The sequence below is a fragment of the Bactrocera tryoni genome, unplaced genomic scaffold (genome assembly GCF_016617805.1).
Source record: "Bactrocera tryoni isolate S06 unplaced genomic scaffold, CSIRO_BtryS06_freeze2 scaffold_87, whole genome shotgun sequence".
NCBI lineage: Eukaryota > Metazoa > Arthropoda > Insecta > Diptera > Tephritidae > Bactrocera > Bactrocera tryoni.
Genome location: NW_024396520.1, coordinates 32,023 through 41,125, shown reverse-complemented (window position 1 = coordinate 41,125; position 9,103 = coordinate 32,023).

Sequence of the window (9,103 nt, the reverse complement as noted above, 5' to 3'; positions counted from 1 at the left end):
AGAGTTAACTATGTCACTGCTTAGGGGCCTCAACTCTCTATTCAGCTGATTTACAGGAAGAGAAAATATTGAGTGCAGTGTCAGTCCACCTATCCCGATCGCTGCTTTACCCGTAGGTGCACAAAGGAGAACTTTTAAAGAACTTGGGATGGATCCGGGTGTAGAATTGAAGCGATGGTTAAGAGCTTGATATATTGCAGATATCAAACGACTTTTTCCAACACCTGCTCCGCCGCCAATGAATTCATAAAATGGTCGACTTGTTTTAATCTGATGCATCAAATGAGTCAAGTATGTTCTTTGCTTAATATTTAAACCTTGAACTAGAGAAAATAATTCTTCAACCGAAATTAAAGGGGGTAGTTTAATAAGCCTAATATTGCAATCAGATTCAGTACCATTATCTGTTGTATGTTCGCCATGCAAATCCAGCAAATTAATATAAGGGCTTATTTCTGGAAGTGCTAACACCCGAAACTCATTTTCCACAACAGGTAGTTCATTTTGCACAGCTTCTTCTAAGTCTGTCTCATTATAAAGACTTTCTAAGACACTTTCCAGTTCTCTTTGATCAAAAACGTCATATTTTTTCCGATTTCCCTCAATTAAAATACGGTGAGTTATATAAGTTAGCTCATTGTCATTTTCAATAAGATCTTCCTGTTCATTCCGCCATGGATAGAAAAGCATTACCATTTCGCGGAAATACTCAACTTTGGTCACACCAGGACTAAACCTTCTGTACCGAATAATAATTGGTTTGGTACGTTTTTTAACAAAACCGCTACCGTCTCTAAGTGCAATGGGTACCCCAATATCTGGTACGTTATTATCTTCTCTCTCTTCTTCTTCATGACCACTGTCTTGCACTATTCTATTGGATTTCACAAATTTAAACATAGATGCAAAATCTGCTAAGCAAACAGTTTCTAACTGATCGGGCCGCTGCACATAACGGTCTAAAATACCAGCTACAAATATTTCAGTAGAATCTGAAGGAAGGTTCTGAAGTTCCGCCCTAGGTTTTACCATTCGAACACGTTCCTCCGGTCGTGAGGTATTTATAAATATTTCTCCATTACTAGCTTCCGAAAGATGAAGCCCAATGCAGCAATAAACAGCTTCTTGTGCAGATATTTCCGTGCCTGATATAAACTTATGACCTATATGTTGAAGTTTTTGCTTTATTGTATAATTTTCGGCATTTACTTCTGATATAGCTTCATTTAAGAGCCTAGAAATTCCTCTGTTCGATTTGTTAATATAATCAATTATATAGGAACAGCAAGCATATGCATCCAGTATATATTGGATATCCATCCAATATTTGTGTGGAAGGCATTGGTGGATATGGTATACCAAGACGACAAAATTTTTGTCCTCTTATTTCTCTAGTACACGACCGACTGTGATTATGCTTTTGATAATCTAAATAATGTTCCAAGTGGCTTACTGAACCATCTGTTGAAACATAAGTGTCAATGAAATCAATGACTTCGGAGAATGTCTCAGGATTTTGAAGGTTGATCTTGGGAACATTATTAAGCCAATACATGCCATGTATATGCGGGGAACTTCTCTGTTGAAACTCTACTCCCCAGTAATAGTTTTTTATACTCTCGCAACAATGTTGCTAAGGAGAGTATTATAGTTTTGTTCACATAACGGTTGTTTGTAAGTCCTAAAACTAAAAGAGTCAGATATAGGGTTATATATACCAAAGTGATCAGGGTGACGAGTAGAGTCGAAATCCGGATGTCTGTCTGTCCGTCCGTCCGTGCAAGCTGTAACTTGAGTAAAAATAGAGATATCATGATGAAACTTGGTACACATATTCCTTGGTTCCATAAAAAAGATAAGTCCGAAGATGATCAAAATCGACCCAGTGCCACGCCCACAAAATGGCGGAATCTGAAAACATATAAAGTGTCATAACTAAGCCATAAATAAATATATTAAAGTAAAATTTGGCAGAAAGGATAGCATTACGGAGGGGCATTTTGGGACACAATTTTTTTGGAAAAGTGGGCGTGGCCCCGCCCCCTACTAAGTTTTTTGTACATATCTCGGAAACTACTATAGCTATGTCAACCAAACTATATAGAGTCGTTTCCTTCAGGCATTTCCATATACAGTTCAAAAATGGAAGAAATCGGATAATAACCACGCCCACCTCCCATACAAAGGTTATGTTGAAAATCACTAAACGTACGTTAACCGACTATCAAAACACGTCAGAAACACTAAATTTTACATAAGAAATTGCAGAAGGAAGCTGCACCCAGGCTTTTTCTTAAAAATTGAAAATGGGCGTGGCCTCGCCCACTTATGGACCAAAAACCATATCTCAGGAGCTACTTTACCAATTTCAATGAAATTCGGTACATAATATTTTCTTAACACCCTGATGACATGTACGAAATATGGGTGAAATCGGTTCACAACCACGCCTTCTTCCAATATAACGCTATTTTGAATTCCATCTGATGCATATTCTGTATAATACGAGTATATATGTACATTAGGAACCAATGATGATAGCGGAATAAAACTTTACAAAAATACGGTATTTGAAAAATATGTAAATGACGTATAATGAAATCTCGATTATCACTTTATCATGCGAGAGTATAAAATGTTCGGTGACACCCGAACTTAGCCCTTCCTTACTTGTTACAAAATGTGTTCCAAAAATGCCGGTATTATCTTTAAAAAGTTTAAGGATTTGCCGGTAGCGGTAATCAAAATATCTAGCACAAGTAACCGCATCTGAGCGGATTAAGCGATATCTATCTTGGGTTGATAAAATGTTGGCTTCTTCTTGTGAAATATCTTTTGAATCAACAGTTTTCGACAGAATAACCAACAGCTCAACCCACTGAGATTCAGCAGCCGATAGAGTTATGAAAAAGGTTGGAAGCCCAAATTGGCGAATCATTGCAATTGCTTTTTTTTCTCAGCTTCCCAATGAGCAGGAGAGGATCTAACACCTTTCAAAACTTTGTAACCGTCATCATGTTGAATCAAGTTTTGAACAAAGTTTTCATTTAATACATTTTGAGCCGTAACACGGTTACGACCTGAAAACTTTCGAAGGCATATGGATGTACTATTCTTAATTTGCAGTAGTTCTAATTTTTTATAATTGTAGAACAACTTCGGAATGGTACACGCTCTGCGGTCAAAGCGCCGAATTTCGGAACGTACTATCTTACTATATGTTTCAGAGCATGTACGTTTCTGCCGAACGTATATTGTTCCAAATGACAATTCTTCCGAATTATTATCTTGAACTATGCCAATTGGCCTTTGCCCTTCCCCTGGCGCTATAACTAAACGGTTATATTTCATGTTTTCTATAGGCATATTGCCTAAAAGAGTCTCTTGACCACCTGGGTTCAGTTCTGCAGGTACGGGTGCTATGGGAATGTCTGTGTGATTATTATGGGAAGTCTGTTCCTCATCAAGAGATTGAATCAATCTATCATCTTCAGGAGATGCAACAAAGGGAACTTCTTCTTGGTTATTAAAGCCTGAAATCCAATTCTCATTTATGTGTATATTATGCTCACGATACAGAGGAGTATTCTCTAAGAATCGCAAAGCTTCCATAACCTTTGCAGACCATATGGTATCAGTCATATAATCATGATTGTATTCCATACGTCTTCTTAAGTGAATTTGTATCACATGAGTTTGATCAAAAGACCTCAAGTTAAGCAAAAATTGTAGTTTCCATCTTCAGAAGGAAACTTTTGCTTTAAAAAGAAAACAGATGTAGCATCTGGGTGAACTTGAGTTATAGTTTCGAAATTTAACTTGCGTACTTGATGTGGAAACCATAATCCCCCACAGCAAATACATAATTCGGTGGGACCTTTCTTTATATTTTCAAAATAAATGCTTCGAAAATCTCGTGAAATGCCACCATTTGCAAAAATATCAGAGACATTATTTTCTCTGTTTAATATATTTCGTTGGGACTGCCTTTCGTTTTGAATTTGCCTATTTGTCAAGTTTTCTCTATGAATACGGACCAGATTTTGTTGTTGACGTCTCTGATTTAAAATTTGTTCCCTTGCACCCCTCCTGATAAGCTGTCGTCGTTGCGTTTCTCTATAACGTTCCTCTCTCTTTGTTTCAGGATTTTTTCTTGAACGTTCTCTTTGTATTTGATCACGTATGCGCTCTAAATGTCTATAGTTAGGATTTCTTCTAAGTTCTCAGTGTACTACGGTATTATGAGACTCCTCATTTGACCGAAAAATAGGGTTTTGGCGTCGAATTCTATGTTGCCTTGAATTTCTACTTTGCTCAGTAGACCGAAGATCTGGGTTCTCCCGCCGGGACCTATGTTCTCGGGTATTCCTACTTTGCTCTTCAGAGCGAAATTGAGGATTTTGTCGCCGGGTTCTATGCTGATTGGGATTTTCCCGCCGAGACCTATGCTGAACAGTATTTATACTTTGTTCAGCAGACCGAAGATCTGGGTCCCGGCGAGACCTATGTTCTCGGGTATTCCTACTTTGCTCTTCAGAGCGAAATTGAGGATTTTGTCGCCGGGTTCTATGCTGATTGGGATTTTCCCGCCGAGACCTATGCTGAACAGTATTTATACTTTGCTCAGCAGACCGAAGATCTGGGTTCTCCCGGCGGGACCTATGTTCTCGGGTATTCCTACTTTGCTTGTCAGAGCGAAATTGAGGATTTTGTCGCCGGGTTCTATGGTGATTGGGATTTTCCCGCCGAGATCTATGCTGAACAGTATTTATACTTTGCTCAGCAGACCGAACCTATTGATTTTGTCGCCTTGTCCTATGTTGAACTGTATTGGTACTTTGTTCTGACACGCGGATTTCTGGATCTAATCTGTGATTAGCATGGCTTAGAGTATTATGTGATTGCTCACTAGCTCTATATAATGAGTTAGCCCGAAGAATCTGCATACGTCTTCTATTTTCAAGTCGACTTTGTACAACAGATCTTTTATTTAATCTATTCATAATTTCTTAAAATTCAATCTTACTAAAGAAAATAAATAATTTAATCTTAATCTATTAAAACAAGTGTGTAAATACTTTCTGATTTTTCTTCCGAATGACTCCTGTGTTCTCTTTTTAGGGTAACTTGCTGGTCTTCCTTCAGTCTTCTTTTCAAGTGGATGATGACATAGATTCGTTCTGTATTTTATTATATTGATATGATTGATGATGCTAACACTACTATGATAAATTTTCACTTAATTAATTAATACTTCAGCTAAAAATGTAGACTTCACTACTCAAGTTATTTAGTGTAACTGAAAGTATAAATATCTAGCATAATAATATATATGTATATTATACATATACTCGTATGGTACATACAAATATATATATCTTAGAAATTAGTAATTTGCTTAATAGCCTTGAAAGTATTTACACGGAAAACTCCTACGTAAATTGCATTTTTTAATGCTTTCTGAAACAAAGGAGTTCATCTTCCGCAAATGTTCGATCGTGAAGGCTAAACTACTTATGTAGGTAGAAAATTTGTGAAAACAATATTTAAGTATACCATATATCAAGGTTGAAAGTTTGAGTTGTTATGAATAGACACAGGTAGGTAAGCCATTTTTGTTTTAAAAATTATTCAATAACATTTGAGTAAGGGGATTTGCAGCCAAATACATTGAAAACAATTTTAAAGAATAAATACTAATTCTCATTAAATATACATATGTATATGCTAAATATTGTAAATTATTACGTCTATGTACATATTTGTGTGTTAATACCTAAACCTTCCATAAGCTATCTATGGTGCTTTGTAAATAGCGATTTTTTCACATAAACCAAATTAAAACAATTAATAATAATTACAATTTAATTTGACTGAGGTTGAAGTTTAGCTCAGTTTAACATTTAAGCGTCGCATTTGGTCCATCTGAAAAGCAGGTTTTCTAATTGCGTGCCTTTGATACTAGACTACTATTAATTTACGTTAGCATTTCTTACTGATTTCCAAATATAGTTCGATTTTACAACGCCTAAAAAATTTAATGTATAATATATTCTTATAATATTTGAAATATATCTTAGGAAGTACGCAATATATTCGGCGTAAAGTAAAAAGTTAAGGCAGAAATCGTGTTATTACATATGTACATATATGGGGGCCAACATGTTGACTTAAGTATGAACATATGTATTTTCCATTTATTAAGGTAATTCAAAATTTGACCAATATATTCGGCACAAAGTCCACTAGAATTGTGAAAATCAAATAAGAGGTATGCGGGGGCAAGAAGAAATATTGGCTTGATTTTGCCCATTTTTGGCACAGACGAACACTGTTGGAAGGAACACATCTCCTATGAACATGTTTAGAATATCTGAGATATTTACCGATATTTTCAATAAAATGGTCTGATCGCGGTGATTTTCATTCGGGCTATGCTACACCAGAAATACAGTATTTGTGCAAAGTTTTGGTCCGTTATCTTCACTGGTGTTGAACTCATATACTTTAACGTGAACGAATCAGATGGACTTCAAAATTGTGGTATATGGGAAGTGGGCGTGGTTGTGAATATATTTCGCCCAATTTCGAACCATAGATGCTACGGAAATGGTTCGAACCAAATTTCGCTGAATTTAGTCAAATAGTTTCTGAGATATGGTTTTAGACCCATAAGTGGCGGAGACACGCCCATTTTAAATTTGAATGTAATCCCTCTGTGTCATCTTTGCCATGAAATGTAAGGTTTCTTGTGTTTTTCCTTACTAAATTAAAGCATTTTTAGTAGATTTAAACATAAATGACAGGTGGGCGTGGTTATACTCCGATTTCCTACGTTTTAAGATAGTACCTTCAAGAAATTACTTCTGAAAGTTTCGTTAATATAGCTTTAGTAGTTTACGAGATATTTGCAAAAAACATAGTAAGGGGCAGGACCATGCCCACTTTTCCAAAAATACATCCAAATATGACCCTTCCTAGTGCGATCCTTCGTACCAAGTTTTACTTTCAAGTTTCATCAAGATATCTCAATTTTTACTCAAGTTACAGCTTGCACGGACGGATAGACAGACATCAGGATTTCAACGCTACTCGTCTCCCGGATCACTTTGGTATATGTAACCATATATCTGACGATATATACCGCTATTAGCAACTTTATTGCGAGAGTATAAAAATGATGCCCTCTGAATTACATGAAAATATCTGAGAGATTTACCGATATTTTCGGTGAAGAATTAGGTTAGGTTAGGTTAGGCACTGAGTTCTTCGTATTCGATATCAGGGATCTTAAAAAGTTATAGGCCGATCACGACAATTTTTCCACAAGAGATACCTCAGCAAATACCGTATTTGTGTAAAGTTTTATTCCGCTGTCATCATTGGTTTCTAATGTATATATTATACAGAGAAGGCATCAGATGGAATTCAAAATAGCGTTATATTGGAAGAAGGCGTGGTTGTGAACCGATTTCACCCATATTTCGTACATGTCATCAGGGTGTTAAGAAAATATTATATACCGAATTTCATTGAAATTGGTATAGTAGTTCCTGAGATATGGTTTTGGGCCATAAGTGGGCGAGGCCACGCCCATTTTCAATTTAAAAAAAAAGCCTGGGTGCAGCTTCCTTCTGCAATTTCTTATGTAAAATTTAGTGTTTCTGACGTCTTTTGTTAGTCGGTTAACGCACTTTTAGTGATTTTCAACATAACCTTTGTATGGTAGGTGGGCGTGGTTATTATCCGATTTCTTCCATTTTTAAACTGTATATTGAAATGTCTGAAGGAAACGACTCTGTAGAGTTTGGTTGACATAGCTATAGTAGTTTCCGAGATATGTACAAAAAACTTAGTAGGGGGCGGGGCCACGCCCACTTTTCCAAAAAAAATGGGGCCCAAAATGCCCCTCCCTAATGCGATCCTTTCTGCCAAATTTTACTTTAATATATTTATTTATGGCTTAGTTATGACACTTTATATGTTTTCGGTTTCCGCCATTTTGTGGGCGTGGCAGTGGGCCGATTTTGCCCATCTTCGAACTTAACTTTCTTATGGAGCCAAGGAATACGTGTACCAAGTTTCATCATGATATCTCAATTTTTACTCAAGTTACAGCTTGCACGGACGGACGGACAGACAGACATCCGGATTTCAACTCTACTCGTCACCCTGATCACTTTGGTATATATATCCCTATATCTGACTCTTTTAGTTTTAGGACTTACAAACAACCGTTATGTGAACAAAACTATAATACTCTCCTTATCAACTTGTTGCGAGAGTATAAAAATCAGGATTGTAATGTATTTTCTATGGAAAATTTTTACATGCCTTGGTCCAGTTCTTAATGTTAATATTTAGAGCTGAAATTTTCAGTGAATTTTTTTTGGAGTATTTCCAAGGAAATTTCGTGACGGGACTGAAAAAAATTAATAGTTCAAAAAAAAAAAAAAATACTCTAATGTACCTATATAAAAAGGGGGAAAGTATATGTAATTAAAATTAATTTCGAAAATTCATAGTAATTGAGTATTGTATACGTAATACATTTGGAATAGATGATGTGTTATGCTAAGGCTATGCTGTGGCTCCCGGCAAAGTGAGAGCGGTAGCGATAGCAAAGCAATGATGTTGAAATGAAGATGAAATTTTGCTGCTACGTAGTAGTAAATGAGAACCCTGTTTAATACAACTCATAAATACGAAATTTATGTTTCAAATAATAAGTATTTATTCAAAATTCTTGTCGGTGCTCAATTCGCCTGTTTCCAGCTTAGCAAATGTCTTGTCAACGGTGGATTTCCCTGAGCCAAAATTCAACAGTGTTTTCCCCAAAAAAGCAATGCTTTATTAACACAGGAAATGCTTTATGATCAATTTTTTTTGTAAACTTTGCTTCACAAAAATGCTATATCTCATTAACTAATAGTTCTAATCCAACCAATAGAAAACATATAGATGGTTGTTGTAAAATTATCTATGTAGCAGCCACAGTGAAGCGTGGACGGGTCCTCTAGTATGCTAATAAATAAATAAACAAATATGTACCATTGTAGTCGACCACTTTCTACCATTTTTCCGCTAGAGACATTATTTCATC